Source organism: Vicugna pacos, chromosome 19, assembly GCF_048564905.1.
Source record: "Vicugna pacos chromosome 19, VicPac4, whole genome shotgun sequence".
Classification (NCBI taxonomy): Eukaryota; Metazoa; Chordata; class Mammalia; order Artiodactyla; family Camelidae; genus Vicugna; species Vicugna pacos.
The window spans coordinates 41,991,834-42,010,936 of record NC_133005.1 but is presented as its reverse complement, the minus strand read 5'-3'; the positions used below and the strand labels follow the sequence as shown (position 1 = coordinate 42,010,936).

The 19,103-nt window shown below is 49.8% G+C and overlaps 1 long non-coding RNA gene across 1 annotated transcript; it reads left to right on the top strand.

Moving 5' to 3' along the window:
* Positions 1 to 146: 146 nt before the first annotated feature.
* Positions 147 to 18,844, top strand: LOC140687473 (uncharacterized). Its single transcript, XR_012061857.1, has 3 exons — positions 147 to 225; positions 1,387 to 1,440; positions 18,622 to 18,844. It is a non-coding gene; the product is annotated as an uncharacterized lncRNA (long non-coding RNA).
* The last annotated feature ends 259 nt before the right edge of the window (positions 18,845 to 19,103 follow it).

Sequence of the window (19,103 nt, the reverse complement as noted above, 5' to 3'; positions counted from 1 at the left end):
GTGGGGGAGCGCTTTTCCCGCGTTTTCTGGAGGGGGCGGGCTGCGCGTGCGCACTCCTCGCCCCTGGAGGCTGGGCTGGAGCGACGCAGGCGCATAGCGCCTCTATTGAGTGAGGTGCGCATGCGCAGGGCTCTCAAATGCAATCCCAAGTAGGAGGCAAAGTGATGGGCTGCTGTCTGGATCGCGCTTGGCAAGCAACGGGGACCAGCATCAGGGACTAGCAGGGTATGCTTGGGATGTGGGACCTAGATTTGGGAATTTGAAATGCTATCATGTCGCTTAAATTTTTTTTTACTTTGTTTTATTTTTTATTTTTTGGCTATTTAGGCAAAATAGTACTAGCGGTTTTTCACTGAGGGAACTAGTTATGTCTGTCCAGCTGTGTGCCAGATACAGTTCTAGGCACTGGGTTCAGCTGAGCATCAAGGCAGACAAAATTCCTGCTCTTATGAACACTTATGAACTAGTTAGTTGAGGGCTTAAAAGCCCATTTCACTCAGCCTCTCTCTTTTAATTCTCATAACCACTCCAAGAATCTCCTAATATGATGACGGTGATTTTTCAGGAGAGGAGAAAGTGAGGTCCACAAGCTCAGGCAGGCCTGGGTTAACATCCCAGCCCCGTCACTTTGTTGGCCTGCCAGATTAAGCAAATTAAAATACCCGACACTCAGTTAAAATTGAATTTCAGATAAATAGTGAATACTTTTTTTAAGGATAACTAGGTCCCATGTGACCTTTGGGATTTACTTTTACTGAAAAATTATTTCATTGCTAATCTGAAATTCAAATTTAACTGAACATCCAGTATTTTAAGGTTGCTGGACCACATCCTTCCCTTGCAGATTTGGTGAGCTGAGCCTTTCCCTCTGTTCTCTTCCAGGGCAGAAGATAGGGATTCTGGAGCCTCAGGGAAGGAGTCCTGGGTCTGGGGGACAGTGGCCTTGAGAGAGAGAGGACAGTGGGCAGAGGCACTGGAGCAAGGTGTCAGCAGAGTCACCTGACAGTAGGCCTACTCCAGAGAACTGTTTTGTTCCCTCAGTTCCTGGTTACTGGATAGTTTCGAAACAGAAACTGCTTTCCCGTCATAAATAATGAACCCCCTCTGTTGCTACCGATAATAACGACTGCCTGTGCCAAGTGCTGTGCTGAGGGCCTCCTTATTATCATCACAAGTACTTCGTAACCGCCTACCCTGCCCTAGGCAGTTGTCTACTGAGGACGCGTCTGTGAACAAGGCCTGCAGAGTCCTTGCCCTTAGGGAACTTACAGCCTAGGGGGAGGGGGGATTTGCAAAGAAATAGGTGAACACTTAAATGATTAAACTGGCAGATGAACTTAAGTCAACAAGTCTAAGCAGTAAAACTGATGATCCCGTTTTTTACAGGTGAAGAAACTGGGGCTTGGAGACGTTGAGCAGTTTGTGCAGGATTGCACTGGGGTAAGTGACAGAGCTGGAAGGTGCATCTGGACTCCAGTGGACCTCTTAGCGCTAGGTTATGAGGCACCACTGAGGTCTGGCTGGGAATGTGTCAGAATTTTGTGGGGGCTTCTTTGGTGATGGAATTACCTTCCAGCCTCGGTTTTCTCACCTTTCAGATGAAGGCATTGCTGCAGGTGGGTTCTCAATAAGACACAAGCAAATAAAAGGCCTTTGAAGGGAGAGGCCAAGTCAATGTCACCATTGAGGCTTTTCTGCTGGGAGGTGCCTCTCTCCTGGGACTAGAACCATCTGTCCACTTGTCTCTGTTTCTCACGAGGGCAGACCCTTCTGTATCTCATGGTGCTGTGCTCGTCCAGGAGCCATGGCCTCACTAGACCTGACATGAAATGAAAGGTCCTGATCTGGGTGGGGGCCCAAGGAGAGGATCAAAACAATGAAGGGAACAAACCCATAATAAAGCTGGCATTCCTGCAGAGAGAAACCACAAGGTGCAGACTTGAAAGGGCCTCCTGGGGTTCCCACTGTGCAGACCATGGAGGAGGCGTCGGCCCTCCTTCCAGGCAGCTGCAGCTCTGCCTTGAGGTATCCACCTCCGCTCAGGTAGCTGGCCTGCCCGCCCGCGCCACCTCCACATCAAAGCTGACTGTCCCAGCGCCCGGCCTGAGAGGAAACCAGAAAAACAGTTTCCATCTCTAGCAACAGATTGCAGAAGAAGCTGGCAGATGCCACTTTGCAGGGCAGTCTGGGTACCAAGTTCTTTCTTCCTGCTGGCCAGCTGGGCTCAGCACAGAGATGGGAAGAGGGGGGCTCCCAAAAGTGCCTTCAGGCTGCCGTCAGTTGGGAAAATGAGAAGCTTTTCCCAAACCTTCCGTGTGGGTCTTTCCCCCGAGCTCAAACTGTCACTCAGAAACTTGTTTGAGTAGAATTTAGTGAAGAAACCTTATATGGTTCTTAATTTTTATATAAATGAACTCAGACCAAAGCTACAAGATTGAGATTTTTGTTGCTGGTTTTTTTTTAAGGACCCCACCTGTATAATTGCATCAGAATTCCCTCCCTCCCACCCCTCCGCCCTTCCGCCCCCCGCATTTGTGTTTTGGGTTGGTTTACACTTGCGCCTGTCCAGTTTTCAGTTTTCCCCCTTTACCTTCTCTCCTCACCTGCAGGACCTTCCTCCTTTTTAAAAAATAAACCTCTGACAAGTGTGAAAAAAACAGCTACTTGTTTGAGGACCAGAACCTCCATGAGGGTTGGAAAGAGCGTTGTTTAAATTAGGTGCAATGATCATTTCCGTGTCTGACGCCCCCCAAAAGGGAAAGGAGGTAAGGGCAGGGAGGCCCTTGTAGGGAGCCAGATGGGAGAGGGTACTGTGCTTGTCACATTTAAATAAGGTAGGGTTTGTTTTGGTTTTCTTTTGTTTTTTAGCAAACATGAAAAAAAATTAAACATATTGTAGACTCTTGAGAAGAAAAGAGTGGAGAAAATGCTATAATAATTTCTTTGCTTCTTAGGACTTTGTAAGGTGTTTAGTATGTGTGTGTGTGTGTGTGTGTTTACCTTTTAAAAAACTGTAAGAAGGATACATGCTTCCATAAAATATTTACATGATTCAGAAGATATGAAATAAAAAGGAAAGAAACCTCCTGCCCCTGCAGCCCTCACCCCCCCCCCCCCGCCCCCGTGTCCTGCTCTGGATTCTGCCATCCTTCCAACCCTGGAATTTTTCCTTCTTGCCCCAGGGCCTTTGCACTTGCTCTTCCCTTAACAGCTTGGAATGCTTTGTCCTTTTTTTCTCTCCGTGCTCTCTGCCCTGCCTCCCTAAATCCAGCCTGGCTAATGCCCCTGGATCCTTCAGATCTGGTCTGGACATCTCCCTGCACTGCCTCGAAGTCTTGACCCCTGGTTTCCCCCGCACCCTTTCTCCACATGCCTGCCTTCCTCTCCCCAGGGGAGCAGGGCCTGAGCTCCACCAGTGCCCCCAGTCCCACTGTGCCTGGCCCATGGAAGGAACTCAGCTGTGTTTGTTGAATGAATGAATGACTCCCTGCGGGGTTATCTCTGTTATCTCTGTAGTATTTCACCCCACTCATCTTTCTACAAATGCCCGAATAAGGATAGTTGTTTTATATGAATAAGACCCTACTCTGCATTCTTCTGGTATTGCTGCCACTGGTCATAATAGTCACTACCATCTTCTGACAGTCAGACACTGGGCCAAGCTCTCCACATGCAAAATCTCATTTGCTCCCTCCCATTTTACAGGAGAGAAAGGAGCACAAAGTATTTGTGAGCCTGTGCATCATCTGACTGATGAGGGGAGGTTTGTTTTAGGGACAGAGTACTGTAATCCACTACCATAGACCCAATGCCAGCTTCCATGACTTGTCAGTCATGGCCAGACTTTTTCCATCTACACCCAACATCTTCCGCATTCTCATTCCAGGTTATTTAGAAGCAAATCCCAGGCATCATGTTATTTCATCTATAAATATTTGAACAAATACCTCTGAAAAATAAGGATGCTTTAAAAAATAACGATAATCCTGTTAGCATCCCAAAACCAGCATTCACAGCTCGCCCTTTAAGATCACCAAATGTTCCACCACTGTTGAAATTTCCCCAGTCATTTCATGAATTGTTTTCATAGTCTGTTCTTGTCAAAATGCAAACAAGGTGCCTCTGTGCATGGCTATTGGTTGATATGTCTCTTAAGACTTCTAAATTCTACAGGTTTTTCTCTTTTCTTTCCTTGCCATTTATTTGTTGAAGACACCGAGTCCCTTGTCCCAGAGAGTTTTGTGCAATTAAGAGTTTGTGGATTGCACCCCTGTGGTGTCATTTAACATGTTTTTCTGTCCCTGGTATTTCCTGTAAATTGGAGGTTAGATTTAGGGATTCGACTGTTTCTGGTTTGATTTTTAAAAAAATTTAATAGGTCGTTGGAAATATTTAGGACCTCCAGTGTGGCCTTCTAGGGCCCCTATGGCTGGGGCCTCCAGATTGAGAAGTTCCAAGTGAGCCTGAGCCTCTCATTAACAGAAGGAGAAGCCAAGGCCAGGAGACTTAGTCGTGCGCAGCAAAATTCCTGTGGAGTTCAAAACCCCTTCACAGAAGACCAGCCCGGAGGAGGAACTCTGGGGAGAGCTTTAGAGCTGCAGCCCCCTTGCAGTGCCTCGCGTTGTCCTGTGGCTTTGCAGGGAGGGTTCCCTCTCTGCTTGCTCGCATGCAGGGTGGCCCATAGCCCAGCCTGACTCATCCTCTCTGCTTTTTCCTTCTTTCCTCCTCACACCCCAAGTGGACTGCTAATCTCTCTCCTCCACCACCACCCCCCCATTGGCGGAACAGCTGAAGCTGGGACCTGGGGACACCAGGCCGCAGCTGCTTCCCAGCCCTGCTCCGGCGTCTAGGCCCTGCCTCTTTGAAAAGTCAGCTGACACTAAGCAGAGACTTGGTTTAAGACGACTTTAAAATTTCTAAAGTAATTCTTGTCTTCCTTCTTTGCTGTTCCTTTTTCTTCTTTTATTGTTTGTTTTCCGTCTTAAAGACATCTTGGCAACCGGTTTTAGAGAGAGACTTTTTACAAAAGGCGAGAAGGCTTTGGTTCTCAGAGCCAAGGCGGTAATACTCCTACGGCGTCTTCCCCTCCAGTCCCCAGTCTTGGCTGTCCAGGCACGCGCCAGAAGGGCTTCCTGGTCTACCTGTTGGCAGGTTCGTGATTCATCCAGCACAGAGACAAGCAGCTGCCTGGTACCCAGGCTCTTCTTGGCTCTGGAAATTCAATGAAGAAGATCACCAGGTGTCCACACACCCATTGGGGCATTTTGGTAGGGAAGACAGATTGTAAGGGAAAAACCAAATACACAGCATAAATTTAGTAACAGTGTGTTTGTTATAGGGGAAACGAATTCGGGTGTTAGGTGAGTGAGAAGGTAGAAAACAACAAAGAAGGCAGACAGAGGAAACCTGAATAATGAGAAAGAGCCAGCCTCAGGATGGAGGGAAGAGGGCGTGCAAAGGGCCTGCAGAGAGATGTGCCTGGAGAGTTTGAAGATCAGAGAGCAGGCCCCTGTTGTGGGGGTGCATGGGTACCAGAAGAGGGTAGGAGAGGAGGTGGGCAAGGCCAGATCCCTGGGGCCTGTCAGCCAGCGTGAGAAATTGGGACTTTATTCTGAGATGGCAATCCTACGCGGGTGATTGGTCCCCAGGAGCATTTGGCAGTGTTGGGAGGTGTTTTGGCTGTTCAGTCTGAGGAGAAGATGCTATTGACATCCAGTGGGAAGAGGCCAAGGATACTCTTAGATACCCGATAGGGCACAGGGCAGCCCCCGCAGCACAGACTGAGCCAGTCCCAGAGGCTAACAGTGCCGTGGCTGAGAAAGCCTGGTCTAAAGACAGTAGGAGGCCACCAGGAGAGCTGGGAGCAAGGGAATGACGTCATCAGTATTAAGAAAGGAGAGTAAATTGCAGGGAGGGAGGGTGGAGACGATGAGACTGGGGAAAGGAATTGCATTTGTCCAGGTGAGAAGGCGCTCCTAGACCAGGATGCTGTCCTCGAAGCTGGAGAGAAGGCAGATATTTCGGGGTTCTTTTATTTAAGTAAGCCACGGTCAAACGCGTGGAAACGCTGTATACTGCATCAAGATACACAGTCAAGCGTGAATCTCAGAGCAAGACTTGTTGGGTTCAAATCTTGGCTTTGTCGCTCGCTGCATGTGTGATCTTAAGCAAGATTCTCAACCTCTCTGGTCCTCAGTTTCTTCATTTGTGAAATGAGGATAATAATAGTACCTACCTCATAGGGTTAGTAAGAGGAGGAAATTGGTTAATATGTGTAAATGAATTCGGGTGTGTCTGGCACATTGTGAAAACTCAAGCATTGTCTCTTATTAGAACATGTTCCTCTTAGTAGTGTCGCTGTGCAGATCTATAAGTTCAGGGCTCTGAGAAGTCCTGCATCAACAGTCTTACTGAACTTGTTCAGCCCGCATCTGCCAAACTTCCTTTTTCATGACCTTTCCCCATGAGCACTCAGAAAACCAGAGAGCCTTAGAGCACATTTTAAAACCACTGTTATTGAGATAATAATTCACACATCATAAAATTCACCCTTTTAAAAGATACAGTTCAAGGTTCTTAGTATATTCACAGCATTGGGTAACCGTTGTCCCTATCTAATTTTGGAGAATTTTTGTCCCTTTCCTGAGAAACCCGGCACATATTAGCAGTCACTCCTCTTCTTCCCTTCCCCCACCCCTGCAACCACTAATCTACTTGTTGCCTTTATAGAGTTGCCTATTCTGGACAATTCTTACAATGGACTTACACACTATGTGCCCTTTTGTGACTGACTGCTTTCACTCAGCATGATGTGTTAAGGGTTCAGCCACATCGTGACATGTATCTGTGCTTCATCCCTTTTTGTGGCCAAATACGATTGCATTATATGGACAGACCACATTTTATTTATCCAGTTATTAGTCAATGGACACTTAAATTGTTTTCACTTTTATGAGTAACGCTGCTGTGAACATTCCTGTGGATGAATGCTGTGTGGTTGTATATTTTCATTTCTTTTGGGTGTATACCTGGGAGCAAATGGCTGGGTTGTGTGGTAGCTGTTCAGCATTTTGCAGGAGAGAGTGCTCTTGGAGATGCGTTGATGCTGTCATTTTGCCATTTTCCTTCCTCCCCCTGCCTCCCTCCCTCTCCCTCCCTCTCCTCCCCACCATCCAGGGTCCAGGTCAGAACTTTGTCCCTTCCCAGCTGTGTGTGGTCTTGAATGTACACTTCTCCGAGCCTCCATTTTCTCATCTGTAAAATGGAGATAAAGATGAAACAAGGTTATTGATGTAACATCCTTACTCTTGAGCGTGGCGCTCAGTTGCAGCTGTATCCTTGCTAGGAGCATCTGTGTGTGTGCTTGGTGAGATCTTGTTGAATAAACGGTACATGTTGGTAGAGGTGGCAGACGTGATTGCAAGCAGTGTTGTGACCAGGCGTCCTGTACTTGCCTCCTGGAGGACACAGGACAGGCAATCTTCACCTCTGCAAGATTTTGCCGAATGAATCTCTGAGGTGACTGCATCGATGTGTACTCCCAGTGGAAGTCCCTGTCACACCCATCCTTGCCAACCCTTCATAATGTCAGCATTTTTTACTTTTTGCCGATCTGACAGCATGAAACAGTGTTGCCTTAGGGTTTTGATCTGGGTGCCGGGCACATTACCTGGACTATTTCTCAGCACCCACAGTCACCCTCTGAAGCAGGTACTAATCTTCTTCCCGTGTTGCAGATGAAGAAACAGGCCTTGAGAGGCCAAGGGGCTGGCCCTTAGAACATGAACTCAACTCTGATGTCTGGACTCTCGATCTTAGCTTTACTCTGCCTCCCATGGAGCCAGGGCTGCAGATAAACATGAGAATGACCTCGGGGTGACTAGTTAAGACCATTAAGAAATTTAAGAAACGTGTTCTTCCCTTCATTCAAACAAATATTTATTGAGCATCTACCCTGTGCCAGACTCAGCAAACAAAATTAAGTCCCAGTCCCCAGGGCTTAGAGTCTTGTGGGGGAGACAGAGCCAGTCAATTTGTAAGAGCACTTCAGCACAAGGGAGAAAAATGAAGCAGGGTTAAGGGGCTGCTGAGCGATGGGGGTGATGATTCTCATGGGAGTTTGAGGCAGGCTTCTGCAGGAGGTGTCGTTTGTACCTAGACCTGAATGAATAGAGGGGCGGGCCATGTGGCCACCTGCAGGGACAACTTTCTTGGAAGAGGGAACAACAACTGTCAGTCTTTGAGGGGGAGCTCTGTTGGGATGTTTGAGGAACAAGGAAGGTGTGGAAGGCAGAATTCTAAAACCAGCCTCCCACCCCCTCCTCTGGGCACTTGACCAAACATGAATCCAGCTACTGCCACAAAGGGACTTTGCATTTGAAATTTAAGTCCCTGGTCAGTTGACTTAGATGTGGAGATGAGCCCAGGTAGGCCTAGTCTAATCAGTTGAATGCTTTAAGAGCCAAGAGTTCTCTCTGGCTCCTTGCAGGAGAAGTCAGAGAGGGGATGAAGCATAGGAAAGATTCAATGTGATGCTGTTGCTGGTTGAAGGTGGAGGAAGCCTCATGACAAGATGGCCTCTAGGACCTGAGAGCTGCCCCTGGGTGAAACCCAACAAGGAAATGAGACGGCAGTCCTACAACCACAGAAGCAGAGTCCTGCCAGTTATAGGCAGAAGCTCAGAAGAGAACAGCTCCTGACAAGAACACAGCTGCCTGACGCCTTGACGTCAGCCTGAGCGAGGGGCCCAGCAGCCCTGCTGGACTTCCAGCCACCAGAGCTGTGAGCTAATAAACAGGCACTGTCTCGAGGTGCTGCCGTCAGGAGTGATTTGTTACACAGCAGAGAAAAGGGATGCAGAGGCTACACGGCTAGAACGGAGGACAGAGGGTGGGAGGGGGAGAGGGGAGACAAGGCTGGAGAGGTAACAGGCCAGCTGCTACAGGGTGGAGTAGGCGGTGGTGAGGGCATTGGTGTCTGTGCTGAGGGACATGGAGAACTGCTAGCTCTCAGCCCCCTCAGCCTCTGCTCCCACACTTGCTTTCTCTCATTTTCCACCCTGCCCAGTGTTCCTTCCACCACCACACCCAACTTCCTGGTGTCCATCTGTCCATGTGTGCATGTGAATCGATTAGGGCGCTCTTAATTGGGAGTGACAGGAAACCAACACAAACTACTAAACCCCCAAGTCCAGGGACTTCAGGCTTAGCTGGATCCAGGAGCTCAAATATTAACTTTCAGAACTCTGTGTCTTTCTGTCCCTCCACCTTGCTTTCTTCTACACATCTTCACGCTCAGACAGACTCCCCCATGTGGTGGCTGAGGTGGTCGTTGGCTGCTGTGGGCTCACATCCTGCCATCTTGTCAATCCCAATGGAGAGATCCCATCTTTCCTGCGCAGTTCCCCTAGGAGTCCTGGGATGACCAGCACTGGCCCCGCCTGGGTCACATGACCACTGCAGAGCCGGTCACAAAGGTGGGGGGGCGGGGGGTAGAAGAACCCACCCTCAGGTCAGGTACGTGTCCCAGGATGTGGATCACAGGGGAAGGTTGGGGAGCAGGGGGCTTTAGGCCTTATCTTGAAACCCCCTGAATTGAGAAAGGAAGGGATGGTACTTTGTGGTCTTTTAGGGAGTCATGGTTGCTGTGAGCATCAGAAGAGGGTCTGAGTGCTAGCGGGGCAAAGCTAGCCAATGTTCACTAGAGGGGTTGGCTCTGCCTTCACCCTGGGTGCTGTGAGTGCCTGCAGCTGAGATATGGCTTCTGCATGGAGATTCCAGAGCCTCACACTGTGTTCTGCTCAGATCACAGGGCCCTCGTTTCTCCCCTCATTATCTCTGCATCCTATTAGGTCTTGGCATCAGGAGTTATGGAAATACCACAACCCTGCCTTGCCCCGGTTGTTTACTGGAGAAATAAATAGAGAAAGAAACTCAGCTGAACAGATGCATGGACCAGCAGAGCAGCCCTGGGAGGCTCGCGCCATGGAGAACCATCGTCATAAACAGATGAGGCGCTGAGAGGAGCATCTTGGAAAGTCTGTCCAAGCCCCACACAAACGAGGACCTGCAGCCAAGTGCGAGGCCAGCTGGAAGGTCCCTAGCCGGGGAGGAGGAGAGCCCCCGGGGTGGGGGAGGGCCCAGCAGGATGCTCCAGTCCATTGCCGGCGTGAGGGGTGGGGGGGTGGGCACCGACGGCAACATCTTCTCCCCGTTACTTTTTACGGGCAGTATTGGAAACAGGTCTGGAAGGACAGGTGTGCTGGCCAGTTTGGAGAGCCTCCCCTCCCCAGACACCAATAATCCTTGTGCTTGGCCTTACAATGGCCTGTGAGGACATCATTCGGCCCCCTCTCCCAGCCACACTGCTGCTGCTGGGGCTGCTCCAGCCGCACTGGCCTCCTTGCTGTCCCCGAAGTACACCAGTACACCCCCGGTCTCAGGGCGTTTGCGCCTGCTGCTCCCACTGCCTGCAGCACTCCTACCTGTGGGCCTGCGGCTTGCTCCCTCACCTCCTCTAGGCTTCTGCTCAAGTGCCCCCATCAGACACAGGGCTTTTAGGTCAGGCTCGGTCTGCTGCAGTAACAAACAAGCCCCGGTCCTGCATGTCCAGGCACAGCAAAGTTTCATCTCTCTCACATGACTCATCCAATGTCATCCCCTGGGGGCTCTGATGGTCACTCAGAGGCTCCGGCTGACTGAGGCTCCATCTCTACTTGTACTGTCATGGTCGCAGTGGCAGCGGGAGGGGCACACGGTGGCTCTGCAGCTCCACTGGGTAGTGATACCTGTAACTTCCATTCACTTTTCTTTGGCCAAAGCAAGTCACCGGTGTCTGGAAGCAGCTCTGAGTGTTACCCCTTTTCTTAATCACCCTGCATCCGCGGACCCCCACCCTGCTCTACTGCTCCACTCCCTACCCTACGCTGTACTGTGTTTACTTGTTTGTTGTTTGCCACTCTCCCTAGCGTCTAAGCCCCATGAGGGCAGGTTTGTCTGGTTTTGTTTGCTGCTGGACCTGCAGCACTGCCTGGTGTACAGAGGGCACTCAGATTTTATTCAAACAGATTGATAGTAATACGAATAGTTGATATCTAAGGTGCTTACCACGTGCCCGACGCTGCTCATGCACAGACTCGCTGGCTCTCATTTCAGTCCTAAGGGGGTGTAGGTCTATTATGACTGCTGTTTTCCATACAAGGAAACTGAAGCTCAGAGGAGTTGAGACCCTTGCCCAAGGTCACACAGCCATTTCGTGGGCAGAACCAGCCCGCTGACCCCTGAAAGTTCCTGCTGGGCCCAGCCATTTATGACCGGGGGCAGAATCACAACATCCAGGCCCAACAATTGAGTGTCCATCACGCGTGGGGACGGGGCCTGGGAGCATGTACAGAAGATAAAATAACAATGGCAAAAAGCTATAAAAGTATCACCGATTATTGTATGCCACATACTGTGGTAAGGGGGGCATATCCTATTTCACGCTCACAAAAGTTGCAGGAGCAAGTGTTGGAATCCCCACCAAGCAGTGGTAGAACTTTCCAGGGCACTGCTCGTCCTGAAGGAGTGCTGGGACTTTGGTTCCAGCCATCCAGATGTGGAGGCTGGAGACCTAATGCACCGCGGTCCTGCCTCCCAGCTGACCTGTACACCCGGGGCACCAAGAAAGATGCGTTTATTTCCATCAGAGCTGTGCCTGCGGCCTTCGGCAATCATCTGGACCAGCTTTCCTCATCAGACTTTCTGCAGCCCTGTGACAGAAATATAAAGCAGGACGTTGCCTCAGTGTTTTGCAGGGGCAGTTCTATCTTTCTAGCCCAGAAAAGCAGAGTCATTTTCATGTTTTCTTCCCACACATGCTTGCATATCTGCCTGTATCTCTGCGTAAGCTCCCCTCGGGTGTCGTCTCTCACTCCCCACCCCGGCCTTACCCTCTCTCATGCCACAGGCCACGTGGTTGCAATCATCATATGGGTTAAGTACGTATGTGCAGCGTTTCAGTCCCAGCCCCACCACTTACAGCTCTGCAACTCAGAGCAAGGGTCTTGGCCTCTCCCTGCGCCTCAGTTTGCTCATCTGTCACATGGGGATAAGCATCATGCCGAGCTCAGAGAGTTGTGAGGATAAAATGCGCTCCCAGGATTCAGACACATACAGTAAGTGCTCAGTAAATGGCAGCCATCGTTACATCTCAGGCCTGGTGGGGCATCAAGTGTCTCTGCTGAAACATTCGGTGTCTGTAGAAAGCAGCAGTGCTCTTCATTGCCTCACTGTTGGGAAATGCAAAAAACCTTGCAGTCGCCCAAGTATTCTCTAATGCAAGTTTGACTCAATGTTTTCCTTATATACAGTGGAAAACTCTACAAGCTGATACCAGGAACAAAGTGTGTACTTCCTGGGTTCATTGGGGTGAAAAGGCTGGTTGTGACACACGGTCCTACTTTAGTAGACTGTATTTTGGGAGACTGCACCTTCTGTATTGTGTATGTCTGAAATGATTGCATTGTTTGGTAAGGCAGGGATTTTTTTTGTCACTAGGAAAAAGGGAAAGAGACATGAGTCTCACACAATGAAAGTCAGCAAGGATCTTTGTATTTCTGTGACTTTGTTTCCCTCCTTCCCCAACCTGGCTTCAGAGAGTTTGGCGTTCTTAAAGCAGAAATCCTTATTCCTGGTGTATTTTGGCACTCTTGATTTGCGGCTGGATCTAAGTAGAGGAAATGGGTCTTGTAGGTTTGATGACGGTCTCACTGTAAGGGCATCGCTAATTTCTCTTCACTCACCCTGTGCCGGTGCCCAGCCTCCCCCGTCTTTAAACAAAGTTTGGGGCCGCCTTACTTTGTGGCTTTAGTGGGATTTGTCCTCTCACCCCTGCTGTGGCAGGAGCCACAGGTGAGGCCCTGTCCTCTCTCCTCTTGTCTCTTTTAAGTGCCTTGAAAACCGTGCCCATGTGCTTTATTAGTCCTAAGTGTGGAGGCGGTGCTGGGGGCTGGACAACCTTGAACTAAGCCGTCCTGGTACCGCTCGGCCTCCCTGTATGGTCCTGTCACTCAGGAGCATTGCCAGTCCAGCTTTCCTATCAAGCAAGTGGATTTCATTAAGAAACACTACCAGCAACGCAGACCTTCTCAGTTAACTCATTAGCATGTTGTCTAGACAAGGTAAATTCTGGAAAGAAAATAGCAGGGAGGCAGGCAGAGGGGAGCAGTCACCAAATCTGTGGTTGGGGAACCTCTCAGGTGATTGTCCCACAATCACAGGGACGGTGACCAATGTTTTCTCTTTCTACCACATTTGATGGGGAATTGATGTGACGTCTCTTTCAAGAGATTGGTTCGAGGCTCAGCAGTCAGGACTAGGAGCAAGAGAGCCTCCTTGAGAGCAGCCCCACTGCCCAGCTGCAGGCACAGCTCACCTTGGTTTTTGTCGTGGCTAATGGCATATGGTCTGTGGCCAGAATTCCTGGGTTCACACTTGAGTTCTACGAGTTACTAGCTGTGTGACCTTGGGCAAATTATCGATCTCTCTGGGTCTCACTTTCTCTGTCTTTAAGATAGGGATGGCACAGTACTTTCCTCATAGGTTGTTAGGAGGATTAAATGAATTAATACATGTAAATTGCTTAGAATGGGGCCTAGCACATAGTAAGTGCTCAGTAAAAATGAATCATCATTGTTACCACCACTATTATAACTATTACTATTATTATTAGTATCATCTTTCAGTTGTAATGAAAATGTAGATCAGTATAAGCATGTGCTCAAAACTCTGGTCTCATCTTTTCTGTGTCCATTTTCATCAGTTTGATCTTGGCTCGTCTTCTCGGCTAAAAGTTCTATTCTGGGTCCCTTCAAGATCCTGGAATTTGTCAACTGTAACATCAGCCTTGCCCCTCTAGAATTTGTGAATGCCACCCATTTATTTTGCTCCAGCCATGGCCTGCAGTCTCCCACACCATGCTTTTTCATCCTCATGCAAAATGCCACCTTCCTCCTCTGGTTGGTGTTGTCCGTTCTTGGGGACAGTCTCCACTATGAGCCTTCCTTATCCCCCTGCCCGCCCTGTCTCTTGCTGCTCCTCATTCCTCCAGCTCCCAGTTCATCACCATTCCTGTGGGTACTCACCTGGAATCCCCTCCAGAGACCCAGCCACCTACTCAGTCTCTGACCTGTAAGTGGGGCATTGAATCAGCTCACCTGTAAGGTCCTTTTCACTCCAGTGTGGGTTTTTGGAATATAACTAAGAAAATATTGATGAGGCCTTTACGGAGAAAAATTACAAAACATTATTTAAGGTCATGAAAGAAGACCAGAATAAATGGACAGGTGTGACATGTTTGTGGATGCAAGACTCAATATTATAAAAATAAAACTGTCCAAGTTAACTGAGGTCCAATGAAATGCCAGTTAATATTTTTGGATTTTGCCATCTCAGTGGAGCTTAACACATTGATTCTAAAACTTGTATGGAGAAACAAAGGGCAAGAATAATTTAGATAAATTGGAAGAAGTTGGGGCCGTTGACCTTACCAGACATCACGACTTGTTATAAAGCTCTAGTCATTGAGAGAGGCTGATAGTGAAACAGTGATGGATAAACAGAGTGAAACAGAGTGGAAACGTGCTCCATGACTCAGGTGACCTTGAAAATGAGGGGAAAGGATGGGCTACTAAAAAAAAAAATAGTGCTATGACAACCATTTTTTCCATGTTAAAAATTTTAAAAATTTCTACTGAGTTTCATACTCAAAATTCAATTCAAGTTGGATTAAAGACCTACATATGAAAAGCAAAACTTTAAAAATGAAAACATAGGCGAATATGACTTCGGATGGGGAAGGATTTCTTAAATACTCTAGGTGGGAAAAGTAAGGGAGCCTAGCAGCTGGGCTGTGGGTCTGGAGTCACCCGAGCTCTGCTACCTGCCAGCAGTGTGACGTCAGGCAGGCTGCTTCATCTTCTGTGCCTCTGTTTACTCCTTGTAAAGAATGGGTAAGCATTTGAGAAGACACAGTCAACTGTCTTCCTCCCCAAATTCCTTTCCTCACTGGCAAAGCCCAGCTCCCACGGTGGGAGATGAACACTCTGGCTCATTCCTTGCCAGTGAACCATGGGGCTAAGTGCAGGGCTGTGCCCCAGTCCTGGCAGATGACACCCGAGGGCCTGTGTGCCACCGGCTTAAGGGAAAGGCTTCCCTCCCTGATAAAGAGAGACGGACGAAACAGACATCATTTGTCAGGGTGTTGTCCCATCTGCGTGTGACACCTGGAGCTATAGCAGTGTGTCATGACCACGAGGGGGCAACCGGTCTGCAGTCGATGGGGCCCAAGAAGATGGAGAGAGCCTGGGTCCTCAAAGAGTCCACGGGGGCACCGGCCCCAGCTGGGACAGCCATGCCCACGGACGTCGCGTGCTGAGAGAAAATCCACTTTCCTCCTTGTGCAAGCCTCTTTCAGTCGGCTGAGCTGCGACCTGCTGTGACCTACTGTCAGCCGTATTCTGACCGATGCAACAACAGTCCCTAGGCCATAGGCTTGCTGTGAAGATTAAGTGGGGAAACGACGTGTAAAGCATTTAGCACAGCCCGCGGTGCCTGAGAGCGTGGGACAGACGGCAGCCCTGCAGCAGCAGGAAAGCCAGCGGGGCCTGGGGCCGCTGGCCGAGCACCGACCGCGCTTAAGGCGCTGGTGCGTGTCCTGTGTGCACTGTCTCACTGAGTCCTCGTCAGGGTCATTTGGGGCCGGTGCTGTTACTCTGTTCATTTTACAGATCAGGAAACTGAGGCTCAGAGAGGTTTAGGAACTTGCCACAGGGCTCCCAGCAGGGAAGTGGTGGAACTGGGACTCGAATCCAGGCCCGTGTCCCAAACTCCAGAGCTTGTCCACAGTGCTGAAGAGTCTCCTGGGACAGGAGTCCTGCCGTTTCCCGTCCCAGGTAGAAGCACTTTTGTGTGATCAGCAAACCCTGCAGAGAGAAGTGTCCCTCCGCTCCTGGAGATCCCGGCTCAGGGCCTCCAGTCAAGCCTCTTCTCCTCCCTGGGTTATGGCTGATCCTCACGTGCTCCCTGGAGAGGCAAGGAAGAGCCAAGAACGCCTGGCTCAAATGCCTCCCTAATAGAATTAGAATGTTCTTGTCAAGATGGATTCTTTTGGGGTGGGCCAAGCAAGTCACATACTCAGCTGCCAGAGGCAAAGGACAAACATTATGTGTCATCACAGCTGACACTTGGTCTGCAGGGCTGGGCAGGCGAAGAGGGGCCTGTTATTTGCGCTCCAAATCTAACTTTGCTGGGGAAGTTTGGATCATTTTTGATTACTTTGGGCTTTCCCCCCACTTTTCTGTCATTTCTCCCCTTCTTCTGAGGCCACTCTCAGTGTCAGCTTGCAAGAGACCCATCTCCGGGAAGTGGAGTGGCAGAGTTGGTGGCCTCTATCCTCTTTGGGGGTCTGATGGCCCATGAGGGGGAGAGCGAGGTGCTGATCTGAGGGAGGGGACCCCTGGTGTCTTCTTTGACCATCTTACCATCACCAGCTCCCACAGATGATGGGGAACCCTGGGTCAGAAACTGCTGCTTCTGTTGGCTTTAAATTCCATCCCTGGCTCTCTTCCTGGATTTCCTTGGCCACCTTCAACCTGGACACTGCGCAGTGGCTTCCCTCCAGAACACTAGGACTGGATTAATGATGTCACCACTGAGCTCCCGGGGGCTTCAAAGAAGGGAGAGAGGCTGGGAGGCAGCAGCTGAGTCCCGTCAGCCCTCAGGACACTGCTCATGTGCCCATGACTCAGTGTCAGGGGATAATTGCACATGGATCTGAGTGCTCTTTCTTCTTGTCCAGTTACCTGCCATCTAAAGTACCCACCCTGTTTTGCATGATTTGAGGTAATGCGTGTAACACACTTAGAAAGATGCCCTGTGCCGGATACAGTCTCAACAAAGGCAGCTGTCCCTAATCCCTACAGCAGGAATCACTGGAGTCCCCATTTAGCAGATTAGGAAACTGAGCAAGCTTGTGAGCAGAGCCAAGACCCATCCTGCCCCTCAGGAGCCTGCAGTTTAGTGTGTGTGTGTTGGTGGGGAGGAGACAGCTGCCCAAAAAGCTCTGCTGTGCATCGCACCGCACTCAAGAAAAGTCAGATGCAGACAATGGAATTCATTTCCACCACTCCGATCCCAATCCTTACAGAAGCCCTGGCTCCAAAGCCTACACGCAGCTCACAAAACTGTATACCGTGACTTCCAGAATGCCTTGGACTGATCTGTGTCATTTCAAGAGAATCCCAGTTATGCAAGGACACTTGGGGTGTGACCTCAGTGTCATGTGGTGGTAAGCATCATATACAAAGAGCAGGGTGTTTGAGGAGTGCTCTGAGTGGAAGAAGCTCCAGTGACACGTATCACAACCCGGGAGCATCCCCAGGGGTGGTCGAGGGCGGAGTGCTGCTCCATTCGGTTCACAGGCTGAGTTCAGTCATGGGGTTTCCTAGCATCCTCTAGCCAAAGTCCATTCACCAACTGTGTTCCATTTCTGCTGTAAAAGCGCGGACCCCGGGCCTACAAGGACAGGTGGCAGAGTTCTCATGGGCCTCTTATTCTTTAAGCCGAGATGAAGTGCTCCCTGCAAGGCAAGGCTGTTGGCTACGGCCTCACCTGAGAGCAGCTCCAGGCCCCGCAGAGCAAGCTGGAACCTGCCTTAGACTAAGGGCCCATGAGGGGTAGTCATTGCCTGGCCCTGGGCCTTTGAATCTTGCCGATGGTGGTGTTTGTATTCTTAAAACCTGGCTGAGCAGGCAGGCATCTCACTGGGGGTGGGCCTCGTTTGATGAGTTAGTCACCAGCTAGCTGTGTCTGCTGATGACTTCCTGGAGACCGCCGGGGAGATGGCCAAGGGCTGGTCTCTTCAGTCCTCAAAGTCACCAATGGCTATGTGCATTAATGGGCCAAGGACTGGGGAGAGGCAGTAAAGGTTAATAATAGTAAAGGTTAATAATAATATCATTGACAAGAACTTCCTATGGGCCGTGCATTGTGCACGGCATATTTGTAAGACTCGTGGGTAAGAATTATTATCCCCATTTTACAGAAAAGCAAACCAAGTATCAGAGAAGTTAAGTAATCCACCTTGGTCACGTAATTTGATGTCTGATGCCTGGGCTCATATACGATTCCAAATTCTATACTCAGCCTTGATTGGTCCCCAATTCTTCCTCCTAAGAAAACAGGAGAGAAGACAGCCTCTGAGGAAAAGGGGACAGGAGGATCAGGGGAAGAAAGGGTTTCAGGTGTTAGGGAGTGAGGTTGGATGGCCTTGATGACTTGCCCCAAGCCTCCCTGAGGAGCCGAGCCTGTTGGGCAGGAGTGTCAGCTTGAAGCCAGCTACAGAACTCCGAGGGCAGATGGCGGGGGTGTGGCACCGAAGCAACTTCAAAAGCAGTTCTATGTGTTCTGCCTGGAGATCAGCAGGACTGTCTGAGTTGCAAGTGATGGAAAACCCAATCAAACCAGCTTGACAGAAAAATAAATGTTGGCTCACATAACTTGAAAGTGCAGAGTCAGTGGCTTCAGGCAAGGCTGTATCCAGGTGCTCCAGCAACACTGCTCTCTTTGTTGTCTCCTTTTTCAGGCAGGCACTCTCCAAGAGAGACTGTGATCAGCAGCTCCAGGCTCCTGTCCAGTGCTCTCAGCAAGTCCAGTGGGAAGAAGCTCCCCCTTCACAAGAGTTTCAACAGAAACTTTAGGACCGAGTGGCATTGCCTCTGATCAACCTAGCCTGCGTCCATCGATTGCAAGCTCACAATGGGCCAGTCACGTTCCAAGTACCTTTCTTGTACTAGACCGCCTCATTCTCCTGGGACTCAGTGAGGTAAATGGTGTTCTTATTCCCATTGTACAGAAGGGGAGAAGGAGGCTTAGAGAGAATAAGGAAGGCCCTTGCCCTTGATCACCCAGCGAGAGCTGCAGAGCTGGGATCTGTAGGCTCCGGAGGAGACCACATACCGCGGCTGCAATGCTCTGCCCACTGGCTGCATCTCCCAGCGCCTCCCAGCCTCTCAGTGCTCGTGTTCCTCATGGCTGAAGGAGTTTTTGTACCACAGGGGCCCTGAT